Here is a 21252-nt window from a genome sequence, read left to right on the forward strand (position 1 = left end):
TGGAGAAGAAGGATGGATCGTTAAGGATGGTTGTTGATTATCGAGGATTGAATGAAGTAACATCAAGAACAAGTACCCACTATCGATGATCAATGATCTGTTTGATCGATTGCAAGGAGCTAAGGTATTTTTCAAGATCGATCTGCGATCAGGATACCATCAGTTGAAGATTCCAGAACAGGATATACCTAAGATGGCTTTTACCACCAGGTATGGGATATACGAGTATACCGTTATGTCATTTGGTCTGACTAATGCACCTGCATATTTTATGAACATGATGAACAAAGTATTTATGGAGTTTTTGGATAAGTTCGTCATAGTGTTCATTGATGATATCCTGGTTTACTCGAAAAATGAAGAGGAGCATAAGGAGCATTTGCTTTTGGTACTTGGTAAACTCAGAGAACATGGGTTATATGCCAAGTTTAGCAAATGTGAATTTTGGTTGAAGGAAGTTGGATTTCTCGGACACGTTATATCCGGAGAAGGTATAGCAGTAGATCCCACCAAGGTTGACACTGTGACAAATTGGGAAGCGCCAACAACAGTTGGAGAGATCCGGAGTTTTCTTGGACTTGCAGGATACTACCGGAGATTCATTGAAAATTTCTCGAAGATTGCGAAGCCTATGACGGAGTTGTTGAAGAAGGATACCAAGTTCATATGGACCGAGGAATGTGAGGCCAGTTTCCAGGAGTTGAAGAAACATTTGGTTACATCACCAGTGTTGATTTTGCCAGATCAGAACAAGGATTATGTGGTGTACTGCGACGCTTCACGTTGAGGACTTGGAGTAGTGCTCATGCAGGAAGGAAGAGTTGTTTCATATGCCTCACGACAGCTTAAGCCTCATGAGTTAAATTATGCCACGCATGATTTGGAGTTAGGAGCCGTAGTGCATGCATTGAAGACTTCGATACACTTTCTCATTGGAAATCATTGTGAGGTGTACACGAATCACAAGAGTTTGAAGTATATTTTCACGCAGAAGGAGTTGAATCTCAGGCAAAGGACATGGTTGGAGCTCATCAAGGATTATGATATGAGATTGCATTATCACCCCGGAAAGGCTAACGTAGTAGCCGATGCACTGAGCCATAAAAGTCATGTCAACACCCTAATGACGGGAGATTTTCCAAGGGAGTTTGCCGAAAATCTTCGTGAGCTATGTTTGGAGATAGTCCCGAGAATCTATGTAGCAGCATTGGAGATTCAGTCTACTTTGATGGATAAGATCAGAGAATCTCAAAGGACTGACAAGGAGATTGCTTCTATTAAGAAGAAAATGAGCAAAGGAAAAGCTAATGGATTTCGTGAGGATGAGCACGATACCTTATGGTTTGAAGACTGTGTTTATGTGCCTAATGATTCGGAGATCAGGAAGTTGATTCTGCAAGAGGCCCATGATTCACCATATTCGATTACCCCAGGAAATATCAAGATGTATTTGGATTTGAAGGATACTTTCTGGTGGGCCGGAATGAAGAAGGATATTGCGGAGTATGTAGTAGTTTGTGATGTATGTCAGAGAGTAAAGGCAGAGCATCAGAAGCCAGCAGGATTGCTACAGCCATTGCCGATACCCGAATGGAAGTGGGATAAGTTAGGCATGGATTTTATTACAGGATTACCCAGAACTCGTTCAGGCTATGACTCGATATGGGTTGTAGTCGATCGTTTGACAAAGGTAGCTCATTTCATTCTAGTGAAGACTACCTATACTAGTGCTAAGTTGGCAAAGATATACATGACCAAGATCGTATGTCTGCATGGAGTTCCAAGGAGCATTGTATCAGATAGAGGAACCCAATTTACCTCAAAGTTCTGGAATCAGTTGCATGAAACTTTGGGTACCAGGCTAGAGTTCAGTACAGCTTTCCATCCGCACACAGATGGACAGACCGAGAGAGTCAATCAGATTTTGGAGGATATGCTGAGAGCTTGTGCGCTAGATTATGGATCTAGTTGGGACGAGAATTTGCCATACACAGAGTTCTCTTATAACAACAGTTATCAATCCAGTTTGAAGATGGCCCCTTCGAAGCCTTGTACGGAAGGAGGTGCAGGACCCCATTGTCGTGGGATGAAGTTGGAGACCGCCAGTTGTTTGGACCGAATCTGATTAAGGAGTCTGAACAGAAGGTGAAATTGATTCGCGATAGGCTCAAGGTAGCCCAGTCCAGGCAGAAGAGCTATGCAGATTCTAAATGCAAGGATACAGTTTACGAAGTCGGAGACCGAGTTTATCTTCGAGTATCTCCACTTCGGGGAGTTAAGCGCTTTGGAGTTAAGGGAAAGTTAGCGCCACGTTTTGTAGGACCATACAAGGTTTTGGAGCGTATGTGAGAAGTAGCTTATAAGTTGGAATTGCCTGAAGGATTGTCAGGAGTTCACGATGTGTTCCACGTTTCACAGTTGAAAAAGTGCCACGCGGAGATAGCTGATATACCGCTAAGAGATACAGTGCCGCTGGAAGCGATTCAGTTGGACAGTAATTTGACCTACGAGGAGAAACCAGTTAAGATTCTTGAGTATGCCAGCCGAGTCACCCGCAGCAAGGTTATCAAGTTTTGCAAAGTTCAGTGGAGCCACCACATGGAGGATGAAGCCACCTGGGAGCGAGAGGAAGATCTGCTGAAGGACCACCCTCACCTATTTTCTAGCCAACCCGAATCTCGAGGGTGAGATTCATCTTAAGGGGGTAGGTTTGTAACATCCCAAATTTTCAATTTGGAATGTTATACAATAGATCATCATTACATATCATACTTATTTGCATTTTGGGTTGATCCTAGAAATTCTACGCAACTCAAGGACCCTCGGAGAGAGTTGGGGATTTCGTAATTTTCATATTTGAGTTTTCTCAAATTTTGAAAATAGGATCATTTGATTTTATTTATTTTTATCTTCAATTATTTCTATTATCAAAATATGAGAGAGGGAATAAAATGACTTTTCCAAAATAAAGAAATATTGATGATTTAATAATAAAATCAAATAAGATTTTATTTTGGTTTTATTTGCTATTTTATTTGAATTTAGGAAAATGCGCATTTTTTAAATTTTCATTTAGGCCCCAAATAAATGTTCATCCTGTGCGGCTTGATTTTAGAAGCCGGGGAAAATTTATTTCGGGATTTTTGGAGTCCTTTTAGTATTCCTTTTGTTTGTTTTTCTGCGCGAAACTATTTAAAGAAAAAGTCCGAACCGACCTCCGGGCCGTGTTTGGCCCGGACTCCTAGGTGGGGTGGCTTTATATGGCGCACCACCCAGGCCGAAGCAGCCCAAGCCACCGCCCCAAACCCTAGCCCGAGCCGCCCGCCGCTCCAGCCGCCGCGCCGCCGCCCGTCATCGCCGCCCCGCCGCCGCCGGAGCCCGCCGTCGACGAGGTCGACTCCGCCGCTGCCGGTTTTTTTAGAAAACCGTTGGTTTTCACCGCTTTATTTTCGGTTTTTTTAGTTTCATTTTTTAGATAGATCGGTTTTTTCTTCTCGGTTTAGTTAATTAGTGAGCGTTCGCTCGTTCGTTCGTTTTAACGAACGCGTTCATCGTTTAGATCCAGATAATGAACGTTCGTTTGTTAATCTGTTCGTCATTTTTCTTTTTCTCAAATTTATTCCGTGATTTTTCTGATCGCGATTTAGGATCCGATTTTCGTTCTTGTATAACTTTTCGCTCGTTTATCGGAATCAGGCGATTCAAGCCCTGGAGTTTCGTCTCGAAACCCTTTTTCCGTTTAACCAACTCAAACAAGTTTTTGCCTCTGTAAAATTTGACCAAGATCTAGATTAGTAAACGAAGCTTGTTTCTTTTGCCGTTTGTCTTTCGTTGCTTCGTTCGATTTGATTCTTTTTGCCAACCGGAGTTCTTAAGTTGAAATTTTTGGTTAGATCTCTTATTTGAGTTTTACCTGTGCATTAGTTGAGTACTTATTGTATGCTTGTTTGTTTGCGATAGAGTACCCGGAGTGCGCTGCTTGCTACTTCGAATAGCTAGGTTTCGCGGATCATTAGCAAGGCAAGTAACACTTTGATCATACTTCCTATTACCCAGTTTTTATTGCATTAGATCAACCCTCACACATTGCATGATTAGGATCTAATTAAATTGTGGGTTTGGGAAGTAGATGAGGTAGTACCTATTACCTGTTATTATCAAACCTTTGGGAGTTACTTCTACGTTTGCTTATTATGCCATGCTATGCTAGTAGACGTGGATTGGGTGAGTGTATCCATGACAGATGTGAGTTTGTTAAATTAATGGTTTATCTAAGGTGGCAACTTAAATACACATCTGGGTGGATTGAGGCACCTAGGTATTCCAGTGATTGCCTATTTTTCTTTTGGACCACCACCCAGGCTCAAAGGGATCATGAGATTATTCATACTAGAAACTTCCGTGTGCAGCCACAAGCTACTATGGGCTCTAGCATAGTTGACTAAGTTGTGCGAACTCTTACAGTGGTAGACTAGCAGATGTAGGGGAAAGTAGGTGTAACGGTCTACCCGATCGTAAGTTGCTAGCGCTTCTGAAAGACTATGTCTCGGTCATCCGTTTCTCAAACACCATGAAGTGCAAGAATCCCAATGGAGGAGATCGAGTCTTGTGGGGAAAAGTGCGCAAACCTCTGCGGAGTGTATAAACTAATCATGGTTAGCTGTGTCCCTGGTTATGGACATCTTGAGTATCTAGTTCTTGGATTATCATGTGAATCTCATCATGTTACTCTAATTAATTTTGTTGGGTTTTAATGATGATGTTTAATTGGGATTGAGAGGGTGTCTACACTCTCAATGTTTAACAACCACCATGATAGTTAAATAAAATGTATTCCTTTGCAGTAGGGAAAAATTGGCTTTACGCAAAACTGTAACCATAGAGCTTTCCACCAGACAAATATGCATGCAGTATAGCCTTATTCCTTCATTGTTCTCTATGTGTTACATTGCTAGCATATTCCATGTGCTGACTCGTTTCGGGTTGCAACGTTCATGTTGCAGACTTTTCAGACGACGAGTAAGGTGCCGTTAGGTCGTGGTTCTATACTCAGTGATGCCGTTGGAGTTGATGGACTCACTAATCTTCCAAGCCTTCCACTATTATCGTTATTAGATGGCCTTAAGCCATATTTATTGTAATAAGTTCTCTTTTGAGACACTCGATGTAATAAGTGTGCGATTGCTACTCTGTTATAAATCCTTTAAGTACTGTGTGGTGTCAGCATTACTGATCCAGGGATGACACCGGAGCACAGAGATTGGACCGTTTGAGGTCTGTTCGCTACAAGATGATGGAGCCCAGGAGCCAGACGCCATCGTCGACGACGACTCCTACTACACTGGAGGTGCCTACTACTACATGCAGCCCGCTGATGACGATCAGGAGTAGTTTAGGAGGATCCCAGGCAGGAGGCCCGTGCCTCTTTCGATCTGTATCCCAGTTTGTGCTAGCGTTCTTAAGGCAAACTTGTTTAACTTATGTCTGCACTCAGATATTGTTGCTTCCGCTGACTCGTCTATGATCGAGCTCTTGTATTCGAGCCCTCGAGGCCCCTAGCTTGTAATATGATGCTTGTATGACTTATTTTATTTGTAGAGTTGTGTTGTGATATCTTCCCGTGAGTCCCTGATCTTGATCGTACACATTTACGTGTATGATTAGTGTACGATTGAATCGGGGACGTCACAAGTTGGTATCAGAGCCGACTGCATGTAGGAATCCCCCTTCCACACTCCTTGGTCGAAGTCGAGTCTAGACATTAAAAAACTTTTTACTAACATGGATGTGTGCCTTACGGGCCCACGTCGCCATTTGGGTGGTATTAGGATCTTTTACTCCTCGATCTTACTCTGGGACTCTGAACTCTCTTCTACTCAGGATAAACGATTTTACTAACTCTTACTTTAGGTTCTCGGAAATACTTCTCCCGGAGAGCCCCTTCAGTCCAGATGACCGCCTGCTGCACCAGAAAATTTTGAAGATACTCTTCGATGTTTCCCCGAACCTTGTGCCTGTTGCTTTTGCAATTCCTTACCACCGAAATATCCCTATGAATAAATACTTACACGTATTGTTCTTGCCTTTATTCCCAGTCGATCTTGTTTGTACAAGATACCCCGAGAATACTTTGTGCCTCTACCTTGTAGTTCCTTGCCACAGAAATACCCCTACGGATAATTCCTCGCACTTATCGAGCATTTGCACATTCCTAGTTGTTCATGTGTTTCGCAAAAGTCTTCGAAATACCATTCGGTCTTCCGAATATCCTGAGTAGCCTTGCTCTTGAAATTCTTGCTTGCTTGCATTATGGTTAATCACATAAGTCTCATAATCTTATTGGCATTCCTTGTCTTTATCATTTTGATTCCATTGATACAATGTGTTGCGAATGCATGCAATCCTCAATCAAATCCTAGAATTCATCCTTCTGGCTCAGACGTCATTTTAAACATGAGCTGGATCCCGACCAATTAAATTTTGCCATCGATTGTACCCCTAAGGATATTCAACTTATCCATCCCTAATAAGAGCATTGCTGCTGATCCCTTGTCTTGAAATTGACAATTCCTTTGCATTTGAACTTTGCATTAGCCAGTTGTTTCCATAAACTGATCTCCTTGCATTCCTTCTTCCTCTGGTTGAGTACCGATGCTCACATCAGATCCCCTGTGGACCACCAGATCCGTTGTTGGATTTTATCCGATAGCGTCCTTCATATTCTATAATCTTATGAGCCTTTCCTCGGATACTTAATGCCTTTGGTAAATCGTATCCTCTGTTTTCTCCAGCATGCTCTACTATCGAGATTGTGTTATTTATTCCTGAAATTGTGGTATATGCTCCTAAGATGCCTCGATGGGTTGAACCTATGCCTTCCCCAAACCATACGAACCCGAAAGTTTTCGTGAGTCATACTCTTCTGTTGTTTCGCCAGATAAAATTTCTACGCTGCAACCTCATCAAAAGCGAGAAGTAAAATGAAAGGTTATACGTTGAACAAGTGGGAGTCGACCTTGAACCCTGTGTTCATGCCCATGGACCCGATGTATACCTTATCATGGAAGCTTCTCTTAAAATAATTATCCCCTTGTTATAAGTTCATCTTGTATCTGTGGGCGTGGTTCCGACCATGTTTCTCCTCGATTACATTTCTCGTGCAAGTTCGAGCACTTGTCTTCTACAGAGCATTTCCCTAGTCCAACCTCTGCTTTGATCTGTTGTCGAGTATTACCCCCGTGGAACCGCATAACTTCTTATGAGTTCTTCATCAAGTGCCACATTCTCATTGGTTCCAATTTTTCACGGGCTCTGAGTTTTTTTAAACACTCAAAGACACCAATAACTGACTCAAGTCCTCACCGTGATTAATCAGCTCTTGGTAACCTGCATTACTTACGAGTTTGAACTCGATCACGTCATTCCTAGCCTGCTTGGCTATATCCTTGTCATGCCGATTTTAACTGTGCTACCTGGTCCTTCCCGGAGAACAAATTTCAAGGGTGAGCTAATCTTACGTCAACCTTCCTCATCTTATCATTTCTCCTTGAACAAGAAACTTGATTTCGAGTTTTTATCGTACCCTTGGTTCCAATTACCTTTCGCTTCATCATTCCTTTGACTTGATGTCATCACCGACCGATTACATCTTCACGAACTCTCTCGACAAATGTGTCATGATCCTCATCAACATTCTGAGCTTTTCCAGGATATCAATCTAATTCATGGTGAGAAATACCATCCTTGCCCCTTGATGATTTGTGTTATCATCGACAACATCCTTGTCTTCCCTCAACACAAATGTTTTCATGTTTTGGATTGAATCTTGAGTCCCTTGCTAACCAGCATTTGTTCTTCTTTACCTTGGGGTATTACTATCTTTTATGCCAAGAATGTTGTGAGGATTGCCCCACCTCCTAAGAATTCTTGGTACAGTGATACTTCCCACCATCGCCATTCTTTCTCGTGTTGTTTCTAACCAGAATACCAACAAATGGTTTGTGATGTGTAAAATTCAAAAATTCTAGCAATCCTGTTGCTTTGAACTTAATGCTCGATAGCCTCATTCTAAGTCTATTGCGTATTGAATCATCATTCAAACATTGATCGTGTTACCTAGTCCAGATTTTCGGGTGCACTTTTCAGCCAATGTTTAATTGTGTATGTTTTCTTTGAGCATACATCATTATATCATTTGATCCGACAAATGCTATCCCCTTGTTCACATAAGTGTGGAAATCCAGCTTTTGAAAATCTCAATGAATTTTCACTGAGTCAATCAGTCACCTCCTCACCTCTCGTTGATTTAGTGATGAACCCTTGTTCGGAACTCACTTCCATAGTTCATTTCCCGAGAATTTTACAATGACATCTCGTCAATTTGTGTTGCACCCTTTCTTCTCAGGCATCCTGAGTCTGAGGTATCCTAACACTGATCAGATCTGAATCTCGGTCAGATATGATGGTTGGAACATATTTCCAAGAGTTATACCATTTGTCTTTATATGACCCGGTAAGGTGATGTCATGCCTAGCACACCTGGCTGGAGTTATACCATTTTTCTACAAGGTTATCCATTCTTCCATGAGGAAATTGTAAGATTTATTCTACAAATTGTTCCCGATGGATCCTTTGTGTATCCAAAGTCTGACCTTTGCTTGAATAACACGCCAACGCTATCTCGAAGCAGGTCTGTGGTACACCAAATTTTTAACAAAGAACATTTGAAGCCCAATGCTAAATGTTTCTCACTCAATTATCCAAACACCATTGTATGGGTAATGTCATGAAATTTCTCTCACCTTACCTAAAGAGTTTTCTACATTATATCCTTTCATGGATATCATGCTCTGCTTGTGATAAAGGCAAAGGTGTCCCGATGTTTCGATGAGATGGTGGCTATCATTTTCTGTGGGAGTCGACCTTGACGATCCGACTACGAACGTGTGAGACGTCGCGCCTTAGCAATCGCTAAACCAACTTCCAAGGGTTATTGACCAGGCCGGATCACGATCAACCTGACCACGAGGGTCTATTTCCTGCAAGCAAACGAAGAACAAGCAAGAAACTGAGATTGCAATCTGGATATTGCGAATATAAGATGAAAAGCTTTATTGATCAAGGTGGGGTTCTGTGACGCCTTGGTCTGGTGGTTGAACACAAATGAAGTACGCGAAGTTCCAGCTATGGCGAACTTTTAATCTAAACAAAACCCAAAGTCTAAATGACGCCCTAAGGGCTGTATATATGGAGGAAGAGGGGAGAATTTCGTGGCCCTTGGAGGAGGGGTCCGAAACCAACCCTAACTCTTGTTTCCCCACACATACAGACTCTAAAAACAGCCTATACTTAAGTATTTCGAAAATACATGGGCCTGGCCCAATAATAAGGTGACGCAGCACCTAAAATAGCCTCTGGACGAAATTTATGAACTGGCATCTTGTATATTTCGTCCAAGGCTTCATGCACTCCTTATGGTGGCTTCAAAGTCCTGAAATCATCACTTGTAACTCCGTTCTGGATCCCCTTGCGCATGCCATCATCTCCACGCTTGAACTTGTTCCAAGGTTCATCTTTCTTGTCCAAGCTAGGCCCTTCATTTGTAAGCAAGACAAATGTATCCAATTTAGGCAGCATCATATTCTCATGAACATTAGAATCGTTACCAAGAAACGAAAGTACCTGATAATTCAATTGGCGTGCGCGAGCTCTAGTAATTGGTCCAGTATGTATAGCAGTAGGGACTGTGGGTGTAACAATGGTATTGATGTCCTCATCATCCTCCCCTTCTTTAAATGAAGTTGTCCTCGACGAAAGTTCATCGTCCTCACCCAAATAAGGCTTCAAATCTGCAATGTTAAAAGTGGGACTAACCCCAAAATCTGTAGGCAGCTCAAGTTTATATGCATTATCATTTATTTTCTCTAACACCTTAAAAGGACCATCAACATGTGGCATTAGCTTTGATTTGCGCAAATTAGGAAATCTATCCTTACGCAAATGTAACCAAACAAGATCTCCAGGTGCAAACACAACATTTTTTATACCCTTATCTCCAGCAAGTTTATATTTAGCATTCATAGGCTCAATGTTTTCCTTAGTTAACTCATGCATTTTTAAAATCAATTCAGCACGTTCTTTAGCATCAAAATTAACCTTCTCCGAAGATGGAAGAGGCAACAAATCAATAGGTGCACGAGGTAGGAAACCATACACAATTTCCAAAGGGCACATCTTAGTAGTAGAATGCAATGAACGATTATAAGCAAATTCAATATGAGGCAAGCATTCTTCCCACATTTTCTTGTTATTCTTCAAAACATCCCTAAGCATAATAGACAATGTTCTATTCACTACTTCAGTTTGTCCATCAGTTTGGGGGTGACAAGTAGTACTAAAAAGCATCTTAGTCCCCAACTTAGCCCATAAACATCTCCAAAAGTGGCTAAGAAATTTAGTATCATGATCTGAAACAATAGTATTTGGCACACCATGCAAGCGAATAATTTCATGAAAGAACAAATACAGCAACATTAACAGCATCATCGCTTTTATGACATGGTATAAAGTGTGCCATTTTCAAGAACCTATCCACGGCAACAAATATGCTATCCCTCCCCTTCTTTGTTCGAGGTAAACCTAAAACAAAATCCATAGATATATCCTCCCAAGGAACACTAGGTACAGGCAAAGGCATATATAAACCATGAGGATTGAGTCGTGACTTAGCTTTTTGACATGTAGTGCAGCGAGCAACAAAACGCTCAACATCCCGTCTCATCTTCGGCCAAAAGAAATGTGTAGCAAGTATATCCTCCGTCTTCTTGACGCCAAAGTGTCCCATTAATCCTCCTCCATGCGCCTCCTGCAACAAGAAAAGATGAACGGAGCTAGCTGGAATGCATAGCTTGTTAGCACGAAACACAAATCCATAATTAAGAATGAACTTGTTCCAAGTTCTCCCTTCCTTACAATTCTGCAAAACATCTTTAAATTCAATATCATGAACATATTGATCTTTGATGGCTCCAAACCAAATATTTTAAAGTCAAGTTGTGAAAGCATAGTATAACGACGAGACAATGCATCAGCAATAACATTTTCTTTACCCTTCTTGTGTTTAATGATATAAGGGAAAGTCTCAATGAATTCAACCCATTTAGCATGTCTACGGTTCAGTTTTGCTTGACTTTTAATGTGTTTCAAAGATTCATGATCAGAATGTATAACAAATTCCTTGGGCCATAAATAATGTTGCCATGTTTCTAAGGTCCGAACAAGAGCATATAATTCTTTATCATAAGTAGAATAGTTCAGACTAGGCCCACTCAATTTTTCAGAAAAGTATGCAATAAGTTTGCCATCTTGTAATAACACACCTCCTAATCCAATTCCACTAGCATCACATTCAAGCTCAAAACTCTTATTGAAATTAGGAAGTTGGAGTAAAGGAGCATGTGTCAAGTTATCTTTCAATACCGTGAAGGCTTCTTCCTGTGCGGTACCCCAAACAAAAGGCACATCCTTCTTTGTAAGCTCGTTGAGAGGTGCAACAATGGTGCTGAAATCTCTCACAAAACACCTATAGAAACCAGCGAGGCCAAGGAAACTCCTCACTTGTGTGAGCGTTTTGGGCTGCGGCCAAATCTCAATAGCTTCAATCTTGGCTTTATCAACTTCAATTCCCTATGGAGTAACAACATAGCCAAGAAAAGATACTCGGTCGGTGCAAAAGGTGCACTTTCCAAGGTTACCAAACAAACGTGCATCACATAGAGAAATAATAACATCACGTAAATGTTCCAAATGTTCCTCCAAAGATTTGCTATAAATCAATATGTCATCAAAGTAAACTACCACAAATCGTCCAATGAAAGCACGTAAAACTTCGTTCATTAACCTCATGAAAGTACTAGGTGCATTAGTTAACCCAAAAGGCATGACTAACCACTCATATAATCCAAACTTAGTTTTAAATGCTGTTTTCCATTCATCTCCCAATTTCATACGAATTTGATGGTATCCACTACGCAAATCAACTTTGGAGAATATTGTAGAGCCACTCAATTCATCAAGCATATCATCTAGCCTAGGAATAGGATGACGATAACGAATAGTAATATTATTAATGCCTCTACAATCAACGCACATACGCGACGTACCATACTTTTTCGGCACTAAAATGGTAGGAACATCACAAGGACTAAGGGATTCGCGTATATAACCTTTGTCGAGCAGTTCTTGTACTTGACGCATAATCTCCTTCGTCTCCTCTGGTTGGTACGGTATGGTGCACGGTTGGGTAATGATGCACCGGGAATTAAGTCAATTTGATGCTCAATCCCTCGAATAGGTGGTAATCCCGGTGGCACGTCTTGTGAAAAGACGTCAGCGAACTCCTGCAAAATGTTAGTGACAGCAGGAGGCAAAGAGGAAGGCACGTCCTCGAATGAAAATAATGCCTCTTTGCACACAAAAGCATAGCAAACAGATTTGCTAAAATCTAGATCATCAATATCAGATTTGGTGGCAAGTAAACATGCACTTTTCAATTTAATTTCAGAAGCAACACTAGATTGTTTATTATTAGGCTGCATTTGTTGCTCAAATTCTTTTGCCACAATCTGATTTTCACTCTTATTTTTCTCCTATTTTGCTTTATTAGCTCTATTAATATCATCTTTCAAAATGGAATCAGGAGTCATAGGAAGCAAAGTAATATTTTTATCCATATGAACAAGAGTATACTGATTGTTTCTACCATGGTGTACATAATTTTTATCAAATTGCCATGGTCGACCAAGTAATAAGGAACATGCTTGCATAGGTACCACATCACAATCAACATAATCAACATATGTAGAGATACTAAAATGCACACGAACAGTACGTGTTACCTTAACCTTGCCGCTGTTGTTGAACCATTGGATGTAGTAAGGATGTGGATGTGGTCTTGTGGTGAGAGATAGCTTCTCCACCATCTCCATGCTAGCCAAGTTATTGCAACTCCCTCCATCTATGATCACGCGAACAGAATGTTCCTTCACAACTCCCTTTGTATGGAACAAATTATGCCTCTGATTTTGCTCAGCTTGTGTAACCTGCACACTCAAAACACGTTGAGCAACTAAACATTCATACCCGTCAGCATCTTCAGGAGCCATGTATTGCGTCTCATGATCAGAATCGTCTCCACCATGTTCGTCACGTGTAATAAGAGCCAAAGTCTCCTCATCATAATCACTAGCGGACTCATACCCACCATCCTCAGTAACAATCATCACACGCTTAGATGGGCATTCTCTCGCATAATGACCTCCACCCTTGCAACGTCGACAAATAATATCATGTGTTTGCCCTGTTGATGCCATGGATGAAGAAGAGCTCTTTGTAGGCCCAGAAGGTGTGCTCTTGGCAGATAGTGGTGATTGTGCCTGCTTTATTATATCACGGTTGGAGGTGGCAGCTAACGGAGGTGCCGGTGTAGCAGAACGTGTGGAAGTAGATGATGCACGTGGTGTCCATGATGAAGGTCGACCTGCAGAAAAGTTAGTCCGCGCCAATGCCTGTCGATCCTGCACTTCACGTTCAGCTTTACAAGCAAGATGGAATAAACGAGTGATATTAGTATACTCCTTATACTCTAGAATGGTCTGAATCTCTCTATTTAATCCACCCATAAAACGTGCAAGCATAGCTTCATTCTCCTCAACAATACCACATCTAATCATGCCAGTTTGCAATTCCTGATAATATTCTTCTACAGAATTTTTTCCTTGTCTTAATCGCTGCAATTTTTGAAGTAATTCACGTTGATAATATGGTGGAACCCAACGAGTACGCATAGCAGTTTTCAAAGCAGCCCAAGTAGCTACAATAGGATATAATCTACAATGTTCAGAACACCAAACACATGCAAAGCTAGTGAAAGCACAAACAGCAGCAGGAACACGTCTCTCCTCAGGATATTGTAAACATGTAAATCGTTGTTCAGTTTCTAACTCCAAAGTAAGATATATATCAGGAACATATCTACCCTCAAATGGTGGAATATTCAATTTCAGTTTAGGGAGATGGTCATGATCTCATACCTGAGGGGGAGCCCTAACATTGCCATTATTTGCATGTGGATGACCTGGTGGTTGTGGTGCTGGTGGTTGCACATAGTTCTGATTTTGATCAACCTCATCCTCGTAATCTCCCACATAATCATCCTCCTCCACATCAGCAGCAGGAGCCACAGAAGTATCAACAGCAGCACCAGAAGTTTGGCCAGGCTGAAGAGGGACACGGCTTGCTCGGCGGAGGGCTGTTTCCCGATATGGAGGTAGTCGGTGTTGTTGCTGTTGGTGCAGAGGTGCGGCAGGAGCAGCCGGTGGTGGAAAACGCGAAAGCAGTTCAGCAAACTTGTTATCGAGCTTTGTTTCAAGCGTCTTCTCCGTGCCATCTATCTTCTACATGGCCTCTTCAAATCTGTTTAGCACATCTTCCACCTGTCCACTCATCATTTGCTGAAACTTATCATGTAACTCTTTGTTCGTCATGTTCTCCCAGTCAATCGCGTCGGGTTGTGATCCTGCCATGGTTAGCAGCAATAGAAACACACAAGAATATGAACCTACAGACTACTAGAAAACGGCGGTGGTGGAGTGTCACAAATCCGTCAAGCAAATCTCAAATTCTTACCAGTTCTTACCCAGCAGCAGGCGGTAATCGGCAACCGTCGTAGTCAAAACTCTCAAAGCTTGGATAGAGCGATTACCAGGGAGAGTCAAACGCACGACGTAGATATATGTGGAGCTCGGAAGGCTTATAATATGGTAGCAAAAGGGGTCAACAATAATCAATTCAGAGATGCAAAGTTGAATAAACGCTCAACGACGGTACTGTGCTGGTCCTAGGCTAGACCGTGCTAGAGACGCGAGCCTAGAACACTAACAAAATCACGGCGCTGCACGTAAACAAGGGAAAAGCACACTCTAGAACTTTTTTCGCTCTTTTTTTGCGCTCCTTTTTTTGCGTTCTTTTTTTTTTGCGAAAAATCACTATAATGGCGAGTGTCTCAAAACTCTTCCCTCGTCAAACTGATAGGATGGGCATGGATTTTTTTTTTCGGAAATTAGGACAGTGACGACGAAAAAGTGCGACAAAAAATCACTATGATGGCACGTGGCTCAAAAGACTCAGAAAAGCCTAAAAATAGGATAGGGAAAAAATATTTTTGGTCGCCGAAATTTTGGCCTAAAAATATTTTTGGTCGCCGAAATTTTGGCCTAAAAACTGCACGTGGCTCAAAAGACTTAGAATATCGTGAGTAGCCTATTGCTCTTGAAATTCTTGCTTGCTTGCATTATGGTTAATCCCATAAGTCTCATAATCTTATTGGCATTCCTTATCTTTATCATTTTGATTCCGTTGATACAATGTGTTGCGAATGCATGCAATCCTCAATTAAATCCTAGAATTCATCCTTCTGGCTCAGACGTCATTTTAAACATGAGCTGGATCCCGACCAATTAAACTTTGCCATCGATTGTACCCCTAAGGATATTCAACTTATCCATCCCTAATAAGAGCATTGCTTCTGATCCCTTGTCTTGAAATTGATAATTCCTTTGCATTTGAACTTTGCGTTAGTCAGTTGTTTCCATAAACTGATCTCCTTGCATTCCTTCTTCCTCTGGTTGAGTACCGATGCTCACATCAGATCCCCTATGGACCACGAGATCCTTTGTTGGATTTTATCCGACAGCGTCCTTCATATTCTATAAGCTTGTGAGCCTTTCCTCGGATACTTAATGCCTTTGGTAAATCGTATCCTCTGTTTTCTCCAGCATGCTCTACTATCGAGCTTGTGTTATTTATTCCTGAAATTGTGGTATATGCTCCTAAGATGCCTCGATGGGTTGAACCTATGCCTTCCCCAAACCGTACGTACCCGAAAGTTTTCATGAGTCATACTCTTCTGTTGTTTCTCCAGATAAAATTTCTACACTACAACCTCATCAAAAGCGAGAAGTAAAATGAAAGGTTATACATTGAACAAGTGGGAGTCGACCTTGAACCCTGTGTTCAAGCCCATGGACAAGATGTATACCTTATCATGGAAGCTTCTCTTAAAATAATTATCCCCTTGTTATAAGTTCATCTTGTATCTGTGGGCGTGGTTCCGACCATGTTTCTCCTCGATTCCATTTCTCGTGCAAGTTTGAGCACTTGTCTTCTACAGAGCATTTCCCTAGTCCAACCTCTGCTTTGATCTGTTGTCGAGTATTACCCCCGTGGTATCTCGAGATTATCATGGAACTGCATAACTTCTTATGAGTTCTTCATCAAGTGCCACATTCGCATTGATTCCAATTTTTCACGGGCTCTGAGTTTTTTTAAACACTCAAAGACACCAATAACTGACTCAAGTCCTCACCGTGATTAATTAGCTCTTGGTAACCTGCATTACTTACGAGTTTGAACTCGATCACGTCATTCCTAGCCTGCTTGGCTATATCCTTGTCATGCCGATTTTAACTGTGCTACCTGGTCCTTCCCGGAGCACAAATTTCGACGGTGAGCTAATCTTACATCGACCTTCCTCATCTTATCATTTCTCCTAAAACAGCAAACTTGATTTCAAGTTTTTATCGTACCCTTGGTTCCAATTACCTTTCGCTTCATCATTCCTTTGACTTGATGTCATCACCGATCGATTACATCTTCATGAAATCTCTCGACAAATGTGTCGTGATCCTCATCAACATTCTGAGCTTTTCCAGGATATCAATCTAATTCATGGTGAGAAATACCATCCTTGCCCCTTGATGATTTGTGTTATCATTGACAACATCCTTGTCTTCCCTCAACACAAGATTGAATCTTGAGTCCCTTGCTAACCAGCATTTGTTCTTCTTTACCTTGGGGTATTACTATCTTTTATGCCAGGAATTTTGTGAGGATTGCCCCACCTCCTAAGAATTCTTGGTACAGTGATACTTCCCACCATCGCCATTCTTTCTCGTGTTGTTTCTAACCAGAATACCAACAAATGGTCTGTGATGTGTAAAATTAAAAAATTCTAGCAATCCTATTGCTTTGACCTTAATGCTCGATAGCCTCATTCTAAGTCTATTGCTTATTGAATCATCATTCAAACATTGATCGTGCTACCTAGTCCAGATTTTCGGGTGCACTTTTTAGCCAATGTTTAATTGTGTATGTTTTCTTCGAGCATACATCATTATATCATTTGATCCGACAAATGTTATCCCCTTGTTCACATAAGTGTGGAAATCCAGCTTTTGAAAATCTCAATGAATTGTCGCCGAGTCAATCAGTAACCTCCTCACCTCTCGTTGATTTAGTGATGAACCCTTGTTCGAACTCACTTCCATAGTTCATTTCCCGAGAATTTTACAATGACATCTCGTCAATTTGTGTTGCACCCTTTCTTCTCAGGCATCCCGAGTCTGAGGTATCCTAACACTGATCAGATCTGAATCTTGGTCAGATATGATGGTTGGAACATATTTCCAAGAGTTATACCATTTGTCTTTATATGACCCGGTAAGGTGATGTCATGCCTAGCACACCTGGCCGGAGGACCTATTGTTGTCAGTTTCCTTTTCTACAAGGTTATCCATTCTTCCATGAGGAAATTGTAAGACTTATTCTACAAATTGTTCCTGATGGATCCTTTGTGTATCCAAAGTCTGACCTTTGCTTGAATACCACGCCAACGCTATCTCGAAGCATGTCTGTGGTACACCGAATTTTCAACAAAAAACATTTGAAGCCCAATGCTAAATGTTTCTCACTCAATTATCCAAACACCATTGTATGGGTAATGTCATGAAATTTCTCTCACCTTACCTAAAGAATTTTCTACATTATATCCTTTCATGGATATCATGCTCTGCTTGTGATAGAGGCAAAGGTGTCCCGATGTTTCGATGAGATGGTGACTATCGTTTTCTGTGGGAGTCGACCTTGATGATCCGACTACGAACGTGCGAGACGTCACGCCTTAGCAATCGCTAAACCAACTTCCGAGGGTTATTGACCACGCCAGAGCACGATCAACCTGACCACGAGGGTCTGTTTCCTGCAAGCAAACGAAGAACAAGCAAGTAACTGAGATTGCAATCTGGATATTGCAAATATCAGATGAAAAGCTTTATTGATCAAGGTGGGGTTCTGTGATGCCTTGGTCTGGTCGTTGAACACAAATGAAGTACGCGAAGTTGCTGCTATGGCGAACTTTTAATCTAAACAAAACCCAAAGTCTAAACGGCGCCCTAAGGGCTGTATATATGGAGGAAGAGGGGGGAATTTCGTGGCCCTTGGAGGAGGGGTCCGAAACCAACCCTAACTCTTGTTTCCCCACACATATGGACTCTAAAAACAGCCTATACTTAACTATTTCGAAAATACATGGGCCTGGCCCAATAATAAGGTGATGCAGCACCTAAAATAGCCTCTGGACGAAATTTATGAAGTGGCATCTTGTATATTTCGTCCAAGGCTTCATGCACTCCTTATGGTGTGTTCAAAGTCCTGAAATCATCACTTCTAACTCCGTTCTAGATCCCCTTGCGCATGCCATCATCTCCACGCTTGAACTTGTTCCAAGGTTCATCTTTCTTGTCCAAGCTAGGCCCTTCATTTGTAAGCAAGACAAATGTATCCAATTTAGGCAGCATCATATTCTCATGAACATTAGAATCGTTACCAAGAAATGAAAGTACCTGATAATTCAATTGGCGTGCGCGAGCTCTAGTAATTGGTCCAGTATGTATAGCAGCAGGGGCTATGGGTGTAACAATGGTATTGATGTCCTCATCAGCTTGTCCTTGGGAAGGATATACCTTTGAGATATTTGTTTAAACACATTTTCCTTTCCATTGTTCTATTTAAACCTGATAATCACTTTTCCTTTCCAATGGTTTGCTTAAACCTTCTTGTGATCTCTATTATATAAGCAGTAATATATTCTTACAGGCAGTAATATATTCCCTGCTTATGTAACAACTCGTTGTACCACTCTGTCAGAAAGACCCTGTTACTTTTGTTGATGACATTCCGGTAACCACCAATGGACGAGAACTTTGCCTACTGGCCCGCCTCATTCAACAAGTAGGAAAATGGTTCTCTTCGTCCCTCGCCCTTGGTATCGACGTTGTTGCCGACATAATCGACATGCTATCCTATGACATGCCTTGCTATCATGACCATGCAAGATATCACCGACCTTCCTACTTTTAACCACATGGTGGGCCCATAACCCACAGTTCCACAGGATCGAAACCTGACTCTCCTGTACACCCCCTGTTCCCAAGGTTTTTCCTCGCGCATGGCCTCGTATGTAATTCACGGGCCACCTTCCTAGTGATCTATTTTTGTAACAGACGCAATACTTAATCTCGTTGCTCTGGACCCCTTTCGCACTTGGTTTCAGACATCGAACCATTGCCTATCCATTTGAAACTTCTCATGGTAACTTCTTACTTTGCTCTCGATATCTTCTTAAGTTTCAATTCGAGAGATACTTATGCTTCTTCCCCCGAGTTAACCGTCTGATGCTCAATCCTGTTAGAATCCATCCTTATAGAGTTTTCCCATCTTAACCTTTCGTAAGTACGGTGAAGATCCTGAAGGAAGGACGACAACTTCAGCATGATGACCTGGAGAAGAGGAATGAAGGCATCAACTTAATGAATCAACCTCTTCGAGAAGAGTAACCAAGGCCGAGAAGATCCATTAGAATTTCGTAACTAAACCTTCCCCCTTTCACTACATCTTAAATCTCGGGACAAGATTTCTTGTAGTGGAGGAGATTTGTAATGCCCGGATAATTATGCTATAGTGAACCTATGCTAATGATGCCATGTCATCTACGATTACTGTTGCTAATCTTTCGTTAGTTCAAACCGATTCAAAAAATCCATTAAAAATATGACAACCAAACAAATGTCTTCAAACATGGAAACAAAAATGCTTGGGTAGTGCCAAAATTGCCATAGGTAATTATAGTGCAGCAAACACCTTTTTAGAAAATGCCTATATACATTTATGTGAAATAAAACAGAAAAGGAAAATAAATAAAAGAAAAGAAACTTGCAAAGAAAACAAATCACAAAAAAAGAGAAAGGAAACAACCCCCCGGGCTTCGGCCCAGGAGGCCACCAGCCCAACTGGGCAAGAGCCTAGCCGGCCACCCCCACACTCCCCATAACCTCCGAGACCCTAGTCGTTTCCCCACGTCGCCCCACTCGCTCCCCCCACTTCCCCCTCGATTGGATCTGGATCGGGAGGATTCCTGATCCCCTCACCCCTGTACGTCGACACCGGCGCCCGGAGCTCCCCCGCCGGCCTGCTTCCTCCTCCCCGCCGGCTTGCCTCCCCTACGTTGCCTCGTCCCTGTCTCCCTCCTCATGCACCGCTGCCCCGTGCCCTACGCTCCCTCGGTGAGGACCCCTGTCCTCCTTCTCCCCGTCCCCTCTCGCCGGCGCTCGCTTCGCCCATGCTGCGTTTTGCCAGGCGTGCCCCGCGTTGACCAAGCCCTGCCTTGCCCTCCACCGCACGCGTCGGCCGCATCCCGCACGACACGCGCGCTCGCGCTGGCCGCGCCCCGTGCCCCCCACTTCTGCTTGCCGCGGTGCCTCGCACCGGGCCACACCGCACCGGCTTGCGCCCTCCCGTCCTCGCCTGTTCGCGGCCACGGCCTCGCCTCCTCTGTCCCTTGCCCTGGCCGGCGCCCTCCTCCGCCCCAGCCGACGCTAGGGACCAGGCGGGCTGCAACGCCCCGTTGCCACGGTGGCCTCGCCCCTCTGCGCCACCTTCAGTCACCGCTCGCCTCCCCCTGTGGCTCCGGCCTAGCCTCCCTGCGACCACTGCCGCAGCTCCTGCTGGGTCGCGGCCGAGCGCCGCCTCTGGCTGCTGCGTGCATCACCGCGGCCTCACCCTGCTTCGGTCGTGGCCACGCCGTGGCCACCGGCCTCCCCTGTTCTGGTGCCCTCCCGGGTCAGCCTGCACCTAGGCGTGCGCCCGTTCGGGTCGCAGTTGCGTCCGTTGCCCGCAACCGCTAAGGCCCCTGGGGCCTATGACAGATGGGCCCCACGGCCAGAACGTTTTCATAAAAAAGAAGAAATAAAATAATAATAATAATAACAATTAATTAATTAAGTAATTAATTGACTTAATTAATCTAGTTAATTAAACCTAATTAACATGCTGGTAAATCTAACTACTGTCAATTAGATA

This window comes from Triticum aestivum, chromosome 6A (genome assembly GCF_018294505.1).
Source record: "Triticum aestivum cultivar Chinese Spring chromosome 6A, IWGSC CS RefSeq v2.1, whole genome shotgun sequence".
In the NCBI taxonomy this organism is placed as follows: Eukaryota; Viridiplantae; Streptophyta; class Magnoliopsida; order Poales; family Poaceae; genus Triticum; species Triticum aestivum.